The sequence below is a fragment of the Triticum aestivum genome, chromosome 5B (assembly GCF_018294505.1).
Source record: "Triticum aestivum cultivar Chinese Spring chromosome 5B, IWGSC CS RefSeq v2.1, whole genome shotgun sequence".
Taxonomy (NCBI): domain Eukaryota; kingdom Viridiplantae; phylum Streptophyta; class Magnoliopsida; order Poales; family Poaceae; genus Triticum; species Triticum aestivum.
Genome location: NC_057807.1, coordinates 263,116,338 through 263,131,985, shown reverse-complemented (window position 1 = coordinate 263,131,985; position 15,648 = coordinate 263,116,338).

Below are 15,648 nucleotides of genomic sequence, written 5' to 3'. Positions count from 1 at the left end.
AGGATTGCAAAATGGGCCATCGAACTCCGACCATTCAACATAACCTACAAACCACGGCGAGCCATCAAGTCGCAAGTTTTGGCCGACTTCATCGCTGAATGGACTGAAGCCGAACTCCCTAAAGAGTACAGCGCATACTCCAATTGGATCATGCACTTCGACGGCTCCAAAATGTTGGCCGGTCTGGGGGCTGGCGTCGTTCTGACGTCCCCAACTGGAGACACAGTCCAATACGTACTCCAGATAATGTACACGGACTCCAACAATGCAGCCGAATACGAGGCCCTTCTACATGGTCTCCGGCTGGCAATCTCCATGGGCATTCAACGCCTAGAGGTCCGCGGGGATTCAAACCTCGCAATATCCCAAATAAATGGAGACTTTGACGCCAAGGATCCGAAAATGGCAGCCTACCGTAACATCGTCTTAAAAATGTCAGCTCGGTTTGAAGGACTCGAATTCCACCATATAGCTCGGGATAATAACCAGGCGGCTGACGTGTTGGCATGCATCGGCGCAAAGCGCAACACCGTCCCTCCCAACATCTTCCTGGAGCGGCTTTTCAAGCCATCCATATTATGGGAAGGGGAGTCCAAAATAACAACCCGGAACCAACCGCACCACCAAACACCGAACACTCTGACACAACCGATGGCTCTGCCAATGAAATAACACCTTCAGCCCACGAAATAATGGCAGTCATTGCCCCGTGGACGGAACCATTCCTAGCCTACTTAAACAGGCAGGAACTTCCCGAAGACCAAAACGAGGCCCGCTGCATAGTACGGCGATCTAAAGCCTACAAGGTCCATGAGGGAGAGCTTTATAAGAAAAGCTCAACCGGAGTCCTTCAAAGGTGCATCTCCGAAGAGGAAGGGTGAAATCTTCCGGCTGAAATTCACGCCGGACTTGGCGGGCACCACGCTGCAGCCCGGGCCCTTGTAGGCAAGGCCTTCCGTAAAGGATTTTATTGGCCGACGGCCTGGGCAGATGCTCAGGACTTAGTCCAACGATGCGTCGGTTGCCAGCTCTTCGCTAATCAGAGCCACATGCCACCCACCACCCTCAAAATTATACCCATCACCTGGCCGTTCGCGGTCTGGGGGCTTGACATGGTTGGACCCCTTAAAGGGGGAACCCACAAGCAAAAATACCTATTGGTCATGGTAGACAAATTCACCAAATGGATAGAGGCCAAGCCAGTCAAGACGGCCGAATCCGGACCCGTGATAGACTTCATATCAGGGGTAGTACACCGTTACGGTGTCCCACATAGCATCATCACTGATAACGAAACAAACTTCACGGCCGACGAGGTTAAACTCTGGTGCAAAAACATGGGCATCAAGCTCGACTACGCTTCAGTCTATCACCCTCAAACTAACGGTCAAGTCGAGTGTGCAAATGGTCTAATCATGAGCGGCATTAAACCCAGACTAGTGCGGTCCCTCAAGGAATCCAACATGCCCTGGGTAGAGAATCTCGACTCCGTACTCTGGGGGCTGCGGACCACACCGAATCGCACTACCGGATTCACACCATTTTTTATGGTATACAGCGCAGAGGCAGTCTTGCCCTGCGACATAATTAATGACTCACCTCGCGTGCGCATGTACGAAGAAAGAGAAACCGAGCTGGATCGGCAGGACAGTTTGGACGCCTTAGAGGAGGATCGCGACGTGGCAAAAGCTCGTTCCGCATTCTATCAACAGCAGGCCCGAAGATATCAAAGCAGAGAAGTATGGGCCAAAACTTACAATGTTGGCGAACTAGTTCTACACCTGCCGGACAAGAAAAAGGACAAACTCAAGCCCAAATGGGAAGGTCCCTTCATCATCGACCAAGTCCTGACCGGCGGAGCATACCGTCTGCGAAACGCATTGGACAACAGACTCGAGCCGAACCCATGGAACGCAGCCCGTCTCCGAAGATTCTACGCCTAGCGCCGGACTCTGAGTTCGTCTCCTTCCTCCATCCACATTTTATACTTTAGCTGTCTTTTCTTTCTCTCTTTCTCCCTCCTTTTTTCCTAAAGCCTTTGGAGGCTGATTTGCGCATTGTTCGCACACACTTGACGTGCTGCTCACACTCATTATACCTGGGGGCTTCTTTAAGAGAAGCTTATTTATACGGGCTTCATGCCCAACACATGTGTCGCACTTCCGCATGTGCCTTTTATTCACCATTATATGCATCGATATGACTTAAGTTTTGGCCAAGCTGGGTTGCCTGGCTCCTGTGCTTACCCCTACGTTCCCGATTGTTCGGCTAGGAGGTAAAGGGAGCACCTCTGTGATTGTTACTGCCGGGTCAGCCGGATGTGTACCTCAGACTGGGTGAAGCCGAAAGCTAGCATTCTTAAGGGAATATTCGGTCGGTGAACTAAAAGACGATTTCTTACCTACCTATTTATCTGCCCCCAGACGCTTTCCTGCTTTTTTCGCAGTCCGGACATGCACTTTAGGGCATGCCTCCCAGGGAAAGGAACCCCTAACGAAACTATTCTCCCTAGAAGATGTTTCTTACTAACCATGTAATATAACATAACTAGTTGGGCACTTGTCTTCTAAAGCACTAATGACCACTACGCCTGGTCTCCACGCAAGCCCCGGTTTTTTTTAATATATATATATAACCGCGAGGGTATTCGGACACACTCCGGACTGTCGGGTCCCGAGGTTGAAGCGAAAAGGTCCGCAATGACAAACGATATACAACGGCTAGAAGGCATCTTACATGTCATTTTAAATTACATAGTCAAATTGACTGATTCTATTCCTCTTCAATACCATCTAACAGGCTGTCTAGTTTACAGTCCCTCTGGGAATAGTTTGCAGCCAACTCTACTTGGCCGTACATTAAGCTCACAGGGATCTCCTTCCCATCAGGCCCCACAGGTCCGACCTCGGCCATGTGGTTTGGATCGGCCTTCGTGTACCTCGTCTTCACCATGGCCCAGGCCTCCCTGGCGCCTTGACAGCAGGTTGATATCTTCCACAGACGGAAGCGCCGCCGTGCTCCCTGAAGCTTCTCCACAAGCCCTCCAAGACCCTTGGGTAGGGAGACGGACAGCCATAAGGCCTGGGTGATGCCGCTCATCACCTGCCGAACTCGTTCGTGCAGTTGCAACAGCTCGGGAAGTTGGTCACCCGTTGAACTGGGCATCTCCTCTATAGGACGGCCCGTGAGCATACCTACAGACATATTCTGGTTAATCGACATCCTCGCTGAACTCTTATTTTCAAAGGTTCGTTCAAGCACTTACTATAAATGCCGCGACGAAGCCGCCGATTCTCCTTCACAGAGTAAGACAGCTGGACCCGAACATCTTTCAGTTCCTCGCCCAACCGAGTGTTGGCATCTTGGAGGTTATTTTTCTCCTGACACACCCTTGTAAGCACCTTCTTGCCGGCCTTTAGCTGGCGTAGTAGCTGCTGCCTGTCCGGATCTAGTCCGGCACCATCGGCAACATTATTGTCAGACCCATACACACGCCACACTTTACAAACTACTGCTCTTTCGAAAGTATATATTACCGGAGGGGGTCTCTGTGGCTCCTCCCGTGGCGGCTAGTGCGGCCTCAAGTTGGGCCTTGCACTCTTGAAGCTCCTGGGACAGGTGGGTATTCTTCTCCGTAAGATCCTGCGTAACAAATGATCCTTAAATCAGTTATTTTGACTATTTTAAGTCTCGGGGGCTACAGGCATATATAACTGTCAAAATTCCTCACCCGTATGTCTTTCACATACTGCTCTGTGGCTCTGGCTAGACCATCTTGAGCAGCACGGAGGTGCGCATCACCCGAATTAAAGGCATTTAAGGCCTCGGGGGAGAAGCATGCGTCACGAAGAACTGTCCGGCGGTGCCTGTGATTCATGGTGCTCTCCACCTCAGATCTGGTGGCGGACAACATGTCGGCATCCTCCGTTGGAGGAGCACCCGACGCGTGCCTTGCGTTCGCCTCCCCCTCCGGACCTGGCATTGGAGCCTGGCTGGTGGAGGCGGGATTGGCAACCTCTCCGGGCATAGTCCGGCGAGCGCTCTTTCTCCTGAGAAAACCACGAGCGTTAGTATGCCTTCCAGGAACCTTTTTCGGAAATATGGGGGCGCGCCATACCGTTGCGGCGACGTCTCGATTCGCGCCGCACTTCTTTTCCGCCTGCTAGGCCGAGCTGCCCCTTGTTGGTCAGCCGCCGCGGGTTTGGCTTCCCGCCTCAAAGGCACCTCCCGCGGAGCACCATTGGTATACGGTGGTCAGAGATAAGCACGAATGAGTAATGGTATCAGGACTCCGGTCACAGTTACCTGGGAAGCCGGAGATATACCGGGGTAGTTGACCGTAATGGCGACCAAAGCATTGTCCATGCTAAGTTGGTGGAACACCCCATCGATCAGCTCCACCTTTATGTCCAGATCCTCTTCGGAGGCCGGATCAAGGGACCATTCCGGATCCTCTGGTTGTGGAGCCAGGCTGTGTATATCCTCTACGGCCCGGCGCAGTTCCTGCATCGAAATCACAAAGTGAGACACTTAACTTTGGGAATATGGATCGGATAGACAAACGTCCGCTTACCCAGCTCCGAGGGTTGCTCATCGAAAATCCATTCAATGGACTCGCACGGAGGAAGTCCTCCTTCTCCCCCTTTTACAAGCCGGACAGGATCTTCACCAGATCGGCAACGGATCCCTGCCCCTTGCGGCCATGACGGGTGGCATCATCCTCCCCGTTGAAATCCCACATGGGTGGCCCCTATATTGTAGCGGCTGCACCCCTCGCATGATGCACGTGGCCATGACTCCAATCATGGTTAATCCAGAATGAGCCAATAACCTTATTCGGCCCATCAGATATTGAACGTCCCCATCATTCTCCCGTTGAGGGCTCCGTGGGCGCCAACTCAGGCGTTTCTTCAGAGGAGCGTTGCTGAACTCCGGGAGGCCGATCCGAACTGGGTCCGGCAGCGGGGCGTCTTCCATATAAAACCATTCCGAAGGCCAGTCTTCGGACGCATTCTTCGGGGTTCCGGATAGATATCCGGTCCCGGCGATGCGCCATATTTCGGCTCCGCCCACTTTATATATCGACCCCTCATGAGAACGGGGTACGAGGCAAAACAATTTCTTCCACAGCGCAAAATGGGCCTCGATGCCGAAGAACAGCTAGCAAAGGGCCACGAAGCCCGCGATGTGTAGAATGGAGGCAGGCGTTAGGTGGTGAAGCTGGAGCCCATAGAACTCCAGGAGCCCCCGGAGAAACGTATGTATGGGAAATCCGAGTCCCCTTATTAGATAAGGGACGAAGCATACCCGCTCTCCTTTGGAGGGATTGGGGACGCTCTCCGCCTACTTTCGCCCTTGTAGGTGGCCAGTCCGGCTCGAACCGGAACCATGAAGGCTGGGGGAAGATATCCCTCTGCTTGGAGCATCACCAGCTCGCCATGCGGGACTGAACATCTCCCCCAATCTCCTGGCTGAGGGCTGGGAGCGCGAGAGGAGGAGCCGCGTCGACTGTCCATGATGGAATGGATTTTTGTCAGAGGCGCTTCGATGAATACTCGCGGGAGGAGGATGGTGTGATTCGGATCTAGATCCTCGCCTCTCTTATAGGCAGTTTTATTCGCACAGCTAGGGGGTAAAATGTAAAAATACCTTGGTTTTTCGCATTCATACGACACGTGGAAGAGGGCCATTATTGGACGTGGAAGCCAAGAAGCGCAACATTTATAGGAAGCCGGACACTATTCAGTAAGCACATGGAATTTGGAGGGGAACCCGCCTTGCAATGCCGAAGACAATATGCGCGCCGGACTCGTCGTCATTGAAGCCTGGTTCGGGGGCTACTGAGGGAGTCCTGGACTAGGGGGTGTCCAGATAGCCGAACTATCATCATTGGCCGGACTCCAAGACTATGAAGATGCAAGATTGAAGACTTCGTCCCGTCTCCGGATGGGACTTTCCTTAGAGTGGAAGGCAAGCTTGGCAATATGGATATGTAGATCTCCTACCATTGTAACCGACTCTGTGTAACCCTAGCCCTCTCCGGTGTCTATATAAACCGGAGTGTTTTAGTCCGTAGGACGAACAACAATCATACCATAGGCTAGCTTCTAGGGTTTAGCCTCCTTGATCTCGTGCTAGATCTACTCTTGTACTACCCATATCATCAATATCAATCAAGCAGGAGTAGGGTTTTACCTCCATCGAGAGGGCCCGAACCTGGGTAAAAACATCGTGTCCCTTGTCTCCTGTTACCATCCGCCTAGACGCACAGTTCGGGACCCCCTACCCGAGATCCGCCGGTTTTGACACCGACAATGATGGCCCCCGGCAGCGCTCCGGCACCACCCGAAGAAAGGCGGAGAGAGGCCCCCTTCTTCTTCTTCTTCTTCCTTGACCTCCTCCCTAGATGGGAGAAGGGTTTCCCCTCTGGTCCTTGGCTCCCATGGCGTGGGAGGGGCGAGAGCCCCTCCGAGATTGGATCTACCTCTCTGTCTCTCTCTGTTTCTGTGTTCTCAGATTCTGCCCCTTCACCGTTTCTTTTATATCTGGAGATCCGTAACTCCAATTGGGGTGAATCTTTCGCCCAGATTTTTCTCATAAAATTAGCTTTCTTGCAGCAAAAGAAGAGCGTCAACCGCCTTATGAGTGCCAGGCGCGCACAGGGGGAGGGCGCGCCCCCTGTCTCGTGGCCACCTCGGACACTGTTTCGCGTTGATTCTTCCTCCGGAAAATCCCAAATATTCCAAAATAATTCTCCGTCCGTTTTTATCCCATTTGGATTCCGTTTGATATTGGGTTTCTGCGAAACATAAAACATGCAACAAACAAGAACTGGCACTGGGCACTGGATCAATATGTTAGTCCCAAAAATAGTATAAAAAGTTGCCAAAAGTATATGAAAGTTGAATAATATTGGCATGGAACAATCAAAAATTATAGATACGACGGAGACGTATCAGCATCCCCAAGCTTAATTCCTGCTCGTCGTCGAGTAGGTAAATGATAAAAAAGATAATTTTTGATGTGGAATGCTACCTAGCATAATCTTGATCATATGTCTAATCATGTCATGTATATTAAGATGCGAGTGATTCAAAGCAATAGTATATCATTTTACATAAAAACAATAATACTTCGAGTGTACCAATAAAGCAATCATGTCTTTTCAAAACAATAAGGCCAAAGCAAGCTTATCCCTACACAAAATGATAAGGCCAAAGCAAGCTTATCCCCCACCATCATATAGTTTGGCCATGCTTCATTTTCCTCACACAAAATGCTCCCATCATGCACAACCCTGATAACAAGCTGAGGAATTGGTTCATACTTTTTAACGCGCTTCAGCTTTTTCAACCCTCACACAATACATGAGCGCAAGCCATGGATATAGCACTATAGGTGGAATAGAATATGATGGTGGGGGTTATGTGGAGAAGACAAAAAAGGAGAAAGTCTCACATCGACGCGGCTAATCAACAGGCTATGGGGATGCCCATCAATTGATGTCAATGCGAGGAGTAGGGATTGCCATGCAACAGATGCACTAAGAGCTATAAGTGTATGAAAGCTCAAACTGAAACTAAGTGGGTGTGCATCCAATTTGCTTTCTCATGAAGACCTAGGGCATTTGAGGAAGCCCATCATCGTAATATACAAGCCAAGTTCAATAATGGAAATGCCCACTAGTATATGAAAGTGATAACATGGGAGACCCTCTATATGAAGAACGTGGTGCTACTCTGAAGCACAAATGTGGAAAAAGGATAGTAACATTGCCCCTTTTTTTTCTTTTTTTTTTCTTTTTCTTCTTTTTTTTGCGGGCTTCTTTGGCCCCTTTTTTATTTAGGCTTCTTCGGCCTTTCCTTTTTTTTTTCTTTTTTCGTTTTTTTTCATGGGGCAATGCTCTATAATGATGATCATCACACTTTTATTTACTTACAACTCAATATTACAACTCGATACTAGAACAAAGATATGACTCTATATGAATTCCTCAGGCGGTGTACCAGGATGTGCAACGATCTAGCATAGCAATGACATCAAAAAACGGACAAGCCATGAAAACATCATGCTAGCTATCTTACGATCATGCAAGGCAATATGACAATGAATGCTCAAGTCATGTATATGATGATGATGGAAGTTGCATGACAATATATCTCGGAATGGCTATGGAAATGCCATGATAGGTAGGTATGGTGGCTGTTTTGAGGAAGATATAAGGAGGCTTATGTGTGATAGAGCGTATTGTATCACGGGGTTTGGATGCACTGGCGAAGTTTGCACCAACTCTCAAGGTGAGAAAGGGCAATGCACGGAACCGAAGAGCCTAGCAATGATGGAAAGGTAAAAGTGCGTATAATCCATGGACTCACATTAGTCATAAAGAACTCATATACTTATTGCAAAAGTTTATTATCCCTTGAAGCAAAGTACTACTACGCATGCCCCTAGGGGGATAGATTGGTAGGAAAAGACCATCGCTCGTCCCCGACCGCCACTCATAAGGAAGAAAATCAAAGAAACACCCCATGCTTCAAATTTGTCACACAACGGTTACCATACGTGCATGCTACGGGACTTCCAAACCTCAACACAAGTGTCTCTACAATCCACAACCACCCACTAGCATGACTCTAATATCATCATCTTTATATCGCAAAACTATTGCAAGGAATCAAACATATCATATTCAGCGATCTACAAGTTTATGTAGGATTTTATGACTAACCATGTGAATGACCAATTCCTGTCATCTCTCTAAATAGATATAAGTGAAGCAAAAGAGTTTAGTTGTTTCTACAAAGGATATGCCCACGCTCTAATAAATATAAGTGAAGCAAAAGAGCATTCTACAAATGGCAGTTTTCTATGTGAAGAGAAACAGGCAATCCAAACTTCAAATGATATAAGTGAAGCACATGAAGCATTCTATAAAGCCATACTCAAAAGATTGAAGTGAAGTGCAATGAGCATTCTATAAGTCAACCAAGGACTATCTCATACCAGCATGGTGCAGAAAAGAAAAGTGAAAACAAAATGCAAAAGACGCTCCAAGACTTGGACATATCACATGAACGAAACGAATCCGAAAACATACCGATACTTGTTGAAGAAAGAGGGGATGCCTTCTGGGGCATCCCCAAGCTTAGACGCTTGAGTCTCCTTGAATATTTACTTGGGGTGCCTTGGGCATCCCCAAGCTTGAGCTCTTGCCTCTCTTTCTTTTCCTCATATCGAGACCTCCTTGATTAGACACTTCATCCACACAAAACTTCAACAGAAAACTCGGTAAGATCCGTTAGCATAATAAAGCAAATCACTACTCTAAGTAATGTTGAAAACCAATTAATATTTATTTTTTGCAATGTTTCTACTGTAATATAACTTTTCCATGGCTTAATCCACTAATATAAATTGATAGATTCATCAAAACAAGCAAACTATGCATCAAAAACAGAATTTGTCAAAAAACAGAACAGTCTGTAGAAATCTGAACATTCACCATACTTCAGGTACCCCAAAAGTTCTACAAAAATTAGGAAAAATAAAAAAAGTGTACAGAAAGACAATTCAAAAGGAATAAGAACCGTTTGACTTTCCAGATAAAAATGTAAAACCGTGCACTACAGACAAAGTTTCTGTCCTGCTCCGTACAAACCAACAAGCATTGTAAACATCCTAAAGGCAAACCTTGGCACATTATTTTTATAATACAATGGAATTATACAAGGGGATAATTATTTTTGATGAAAAGTTTCTGTAATCAAGATTCACAAAGTTTTTGTGAGCACGAACAAGTTCAACGCTAGCTCCCACTTCAACAATGCTTGTCTTTCTCACTTTCACTTTCCTTTTTGAAAAGTTTTTAGGTTCCCCTCTTTATTTTTTTGTTTTTAAACTATATAAAAGCACTCAACAGAAATAAATGACTATCTAAAACTTCCGGGTTGTCTCCCTGGCAGCTCTTTCTTTAAAGCCATTAAGCTAGGCATTTAGTGCTCAAGTAATGGATCCACCCAGATCCCAAGGTATATCAAAGCCAATTTTAATTAACAATGATTTATAATTTAGTAGTGAGCACAAAGTAACATATATCATGCAAGAACGAAGTCTAACTCTCTTTATATGTATCGGCATGTCATAAAAGAACAATTCATGCACACATAGTAAAGGCCAATGCATAGTATAAGCAGTTTCTTGCAATTCTATTGTGTTGGAAACATAAAGAGGCGGAGATGTAGTTCCTCTCTCATAATAATTGCAAGTAGGAGCAGCAAGCACATGAATATTATATTCATCAAAATCATCATGTGCAATGGTAAAAGGCAACCCATCAATATAATCCTTAATAAGCACAAACTTCTCCGATATAGTGTAGTCGGGAGAATTCAAAAAGATAATAAGACTATCATGCGTGGGTGCAATAGCAACAATTTCATGTTTAACATAAGGAACTATAGCAAGTTCATCTCCATAAGCATAATTCATATTGGCATCTTGGCCACAAGCATAGAAAGCATCATCAAAAAGGGATATTTCAAGAGAATCAACGGGATCATAGCAATCATCCTTCGGTAAGCATGAAGGGGAATTAAACAATGTATGAGTTGAAGAGTTACTCTCATTAGAAGGTGGGCACGGGTGATCAGTCCGCTCTTCCTCCTTTTGTTCTTTGCTCTCCTCATGATCTTTTTCATCCAATGATCTCACAATTTCATCAATTTCTTCTTCCATAGCTTCCTGCAAAATATTAGTCTCTTCTTGGACAGCGGAGAATTTCTCAATATATAGTTTAACATTGGCATTAGAAGCATAATTATCATAACAATATTCAAGTATGGCAAAATTTTCAGATTTGTAGAGAGTAGCATCATACTTTTCAATCAAAGAAGCAATTTCATAAGCACCCTTAAAAGCAACAAATTCTTCAATTTGTTGAACATCATAGTAATTATAAACACCCTTAGCATATGAAGATACGATTCCATTATCAATAAACTCACATTGGTAGGGAAGGTGTTTCTTAGGGTTTTCAGAACAACAAGTGATATCATATATTTCACATAAATTCCAAGCATAGCATTGCAAACGATGAATTTGATCCAGTAAAAGTTTCCCTTTTTCAGATATACGGTATAGCACATAAGAAGCATGCTCATCTAAAGATTTGCCCTCAACTAAGCTAGTTGGGGTTTTAGCACGAGCACATAGGGATCGAAGACGATCCAAGTAAAAAGCTTCAGTAGTGTGATAGATTTTGAGTGGTTCTTCAACCATTGGTGCAGTAGGTACAACTAATTTTTTGGTATTTTGTGTTTCCTACCCATAACTAAAGATAGAAAACAACTAAGAACAGCAAATAAAAATTACTTAGTGATAAAGCAAACAGGCACACACGAGAATATTCACCCCACGCTATGACTCCCTGGCAACGGCGCCAGAAAAAGGTCTTGATGACCCGCAAGTATACGGGATAGTTGTAGCCTCTTTTGATAAGTAAGAGTGTCGAACCCAAAGAGGAGCTAAAGGTAGAACAAATACTCTCTCAAGTCCTATCGGCCACTGATACAACTCTACGCACGCTTGACGTTCGCTTTACCTAGAACAAGTATGAAACTAGAGGTACTTTTGTAGGTGTGATAGGATAGGTTTGCAAGATAATAAAGAACACGTAAATAAAAAGTAGGGGATGTTTAGATAAAGATGCAATAAAGTAAATATAGCGAGTGTGGAGAAGTGGTGGTAGGAGTTGTGGAATTGACCCTAAGCAATTGACTACTTTACTAGACCGATAGCAAGTTTTATGTGGGAGAGGCCACTGCTAGCATGTCATCCCTGACTTGGAATTCTATGCACTTATGATTGGAACTATTAGCAAGCATCCGCAACTTCTAACGTTCATGAAGGTAAAACCCAACCATAGCATTAAGATATATTGGTCCCCCTTCAATCCTGTGTGCATCAATTTCTATGATAGGTTGAAGCTTCTGTCACTCTAGCCCTCCAATACATAGTCCTATGAACATACAACTAACCCTATGGTGTGACCCACGCGGACGCTCATATGATGGGCACCAAAGGACAGCAACATAACCACAAGCAAATTAAATCAATCATAGCAATTCATCAACTACCAATAGGACAACGAAAATCTACTCAGACATCATAGGATGGCAACATATCATTGGATAATAATATGAAGCATAAAGCACCATGTTCAAGTAGAGGGTATAGCGGGTTGCGGGAGAATGGACCACTGAATATAGAAGCAGGAAGGTGATGGAGATGTTGGTGAAGATGACGGCAGTGTTGGTGAAGATCGTGGTGATGATGATGGCCCTCGGCAGCGCTCCAGCGCCACCGGAAGCAAGGGGGAGAGAGGCCCCCTTCTTCTTCTTCTTCCTTGACCTCCTACCTAGATGGGAGAAGGCTTTCCCCTCTGGTCCTTGGCTCCCATGGCATGGGAGGGGCGAGAGCCCCTCCAAGATTGGATCTATCTCTCTGTCTCTCTGTGTTTCTGCATTCTCAGATTCTGCCCCTTCACCGTTTCTTTTATATCTGGAGATCCGTAACTCCGATTGGGGTGAATCTTTCGCCCAAATTTTTCTAATAAAATTAGCTTTCTTGTGGCAAAAGAAGAGTGTCAACAGCCTTACGGGTGGCCCACGAGAGTGCCAGGCGCGCTTAGGGGGGGATGGCGCACCCCCCTGTCTCACGGCCACCTCGGACACTGTTTCGCGTTGATTCTTCCTCCGGAAAATCCCAAATATTCCTAAATAATTCCCGTCAGTTTTTATCCCGTTTGAATTCCGTTTGATATTGGGTTTTTGCGAAACATAAAACATGCAACAAACAGGAACTGGCACTGGGCACTGGATCAATATGTTAGTCCCAAAAATAGTATAAAAAGTTGCCAAAAGTATATGAAAGTTGAATAATATTGGCATGGAACAATCCAAAATTATAGATACGACGGAGACGTATCATTCAACTGCAGTGTGAGGCTTCCATCATCACAGAATAACAGGGGTTGTGGGTGAGTGGAGGGATGGCCTGGCCAGCGGTGGGAGTAGTAGGGGCGGTGAGGCCTCCATGGCAGCACAGCCGGACACGGGAGGCAGGAGCAGGCGACACGACCGGCGCTGCTTTGGGCAGCTGGAGCAAGAAGACCAGAGGTTGAAGAAGCACGACGGCTGTTGGATGGACATCGTACGGTCACTGCAGCTAGAATCGTTTATATTGACTAAGTTGACAAGTCCCTTGGTACGCCTCAACTTAGTAGGCCCACAGGTTAGCTTCCGAAACGGTGCGCCCCAGATATCAGGGGGAGGAATCATTTTTTGGGCGGGTGAAGCTAGAATATCCGGGATTGAAGAAGAAGCACGACATCTGTTGGATGGACATCCAACATCCACTACTGCTAGAATCGTGTGTTGACTATAAGTTGACAAAGCCTTGCATATGCTGTTGGAAATATGCCCTAGAGGCAATAATAAATGGTTATTATTATATTTCTTTGTTCATGATAATTGTCTATTATTCATGCTATAACTGTATTATCCGGAAATCGTAATACACGTGTGAATACATAGACCACAACATGTCCCTAGTAAGCCTCTAGTTGAGTAGCTCGTTGATCAATAGATAGTCATGGTTTCCTGACTACGGGCATTGGATGTCGTTGATAATGGGATCACATCATTAGGAGAATGATGTGATGGACAAGACCCAATCCTAAGCATAGCTCAAAGATCGTGTAGTTCGTTTAGCTAGAGCTTTTCCAAGTGTCAAGTATCATTTCCTTAGACCATGAGATTGTGCAACTCCCGGATACCGTAGGAGTGCTTTGGGTGTGCCAAACGTCACAACATAACTAGGTGACTATAAAGGTGCACTACGGGTATCTCCGAAAGTGTCTATTGGTTTGGCACGAATCGAGACTGGGATTTGTCACTCCGCCGTATGAAGGAGAGGTATCTCTGGGCCCACTCGGTAATGCATCATCAAAATGAGCTCAATGTGACCAAGTGTCTGGTCACTGGATCATGCATTACGGTACGAGTAAAGTGACTTGCCGGTAACGAGACTGAACGAGGTATTGGGATACCGACGATCGAGTCTCGGGCAAGTAACGTACTGATTGACAAAGGGAATTGTATACGGGATTGATTGAATCCTCGACATCGTGGTTCATCCGATGAGATCATCGAGGAGCATGTGGGAGACAACATGGGTATCCAGATCCCGCTGTTGGTTATTGACCGGAGAGGCATCTCGGTCATGTCTGCATGTCTCCCGAACCCGTAGGGTCTACACACTTAAGGTTCAGTGACACTAGGGTTGTAGAGATATGAATATGCAGTAACCCGAAAGTTGTTCGGAGTCCCGGATGAGATCCCGAACGTCACGAGGAGTTCTGGAATGGTCCGGAGGTGAAGAATTATATATAGGAAGTGCAGTTTCGGCCATCGGGAGAGTTTCGGGGGTCACCGGTATTGTACCGGGACCACCGGAAGGGTCCCGGGGGTCCACCGGGTGGGGCCACCTATCACGGAAGGCCCCGTGGGCTGCAGTGGGGAGGGGAACCAGCCCCTGGTGGGCTGGTGCGCCCCCCCTTGGCCCCCCCTGCGCCTAGGGTTGGAAACCCTAGGGTGGGGGGCGCCTCCACTTGCCTTGGGGGGCAAGCCTTCCCCCTGGCCGCCGCCCCCCTGGAGATCCCATCTCCAGGGCCGGCGCCCCCCCTGGGGACCCTATATAAAGAGGGGGGAGGGAGGGAAGCCGCACCCTTGCACTTGGCGCCTCCCTTCCCCCTTGCTACACCTCTCCCTCCCACAGACGCTTGGCAAAGCCCTGCCGGGATCCCCGCTGCATCTACCACCACGCCGTCGTGCTACTGGATCTTCATCAACCTCTCCTTACCCCTTGCTGGATCAAGAAGGAGGAGACGTCACGCTGACCGTACGTGTGTTGAACGTGGAGGTGCCGTCCGTTCGGCGCTAGGATCTCCGGTGATTTGGATCACGATGAGTACGACTCCCTCAACCCCGTTCTCTTGAACGCTTTCGCTCGCGATCTACAAGGGTATGTAGATGCACTCCTCTCTCTTGTTGCTGGACGAACTCCTAGATTGATCTTGGTGAACGTAGGAATTTTTTTATTTTATGCAACGTTCCCCAACACTGGCATCATGAGCTAGGTCTTTGCGTAGTTCTCTTTGCACGAGTAGAACACAATTTGTTGTGGGCGTAGATGTTGAGAACTTTCTTGTCACTACTAGTCTTATTTTGCTTCAGCGGTATTGTGGTATGAAGCGGCTCGGACCGACCATACACGTACGCTTACATGAGACAGGTTCCACCGACTGACATGCACTAGTTGCATAAGGTGGCTAGCGGGTGTCTGTATCTCCCACTTTAGTTGGAGCGGATTCGATGAAAAGGGTCCTTATGAAGGGTAAATAGAAGTTGGCAAATCACGTTGTGGCTTTAACGTAGGTAAGAAAATGTTCTTGCTAGATCACCTATAGAAGCCACGTAAAAACTTGCAACAACAATTAGAGGACGTCTAACTTGTTTTTGCAGCAAGTGTTTTGTGATGTGATATGGCCAAAGGATGTGATGAATGATATATGTGATGTATGAGATG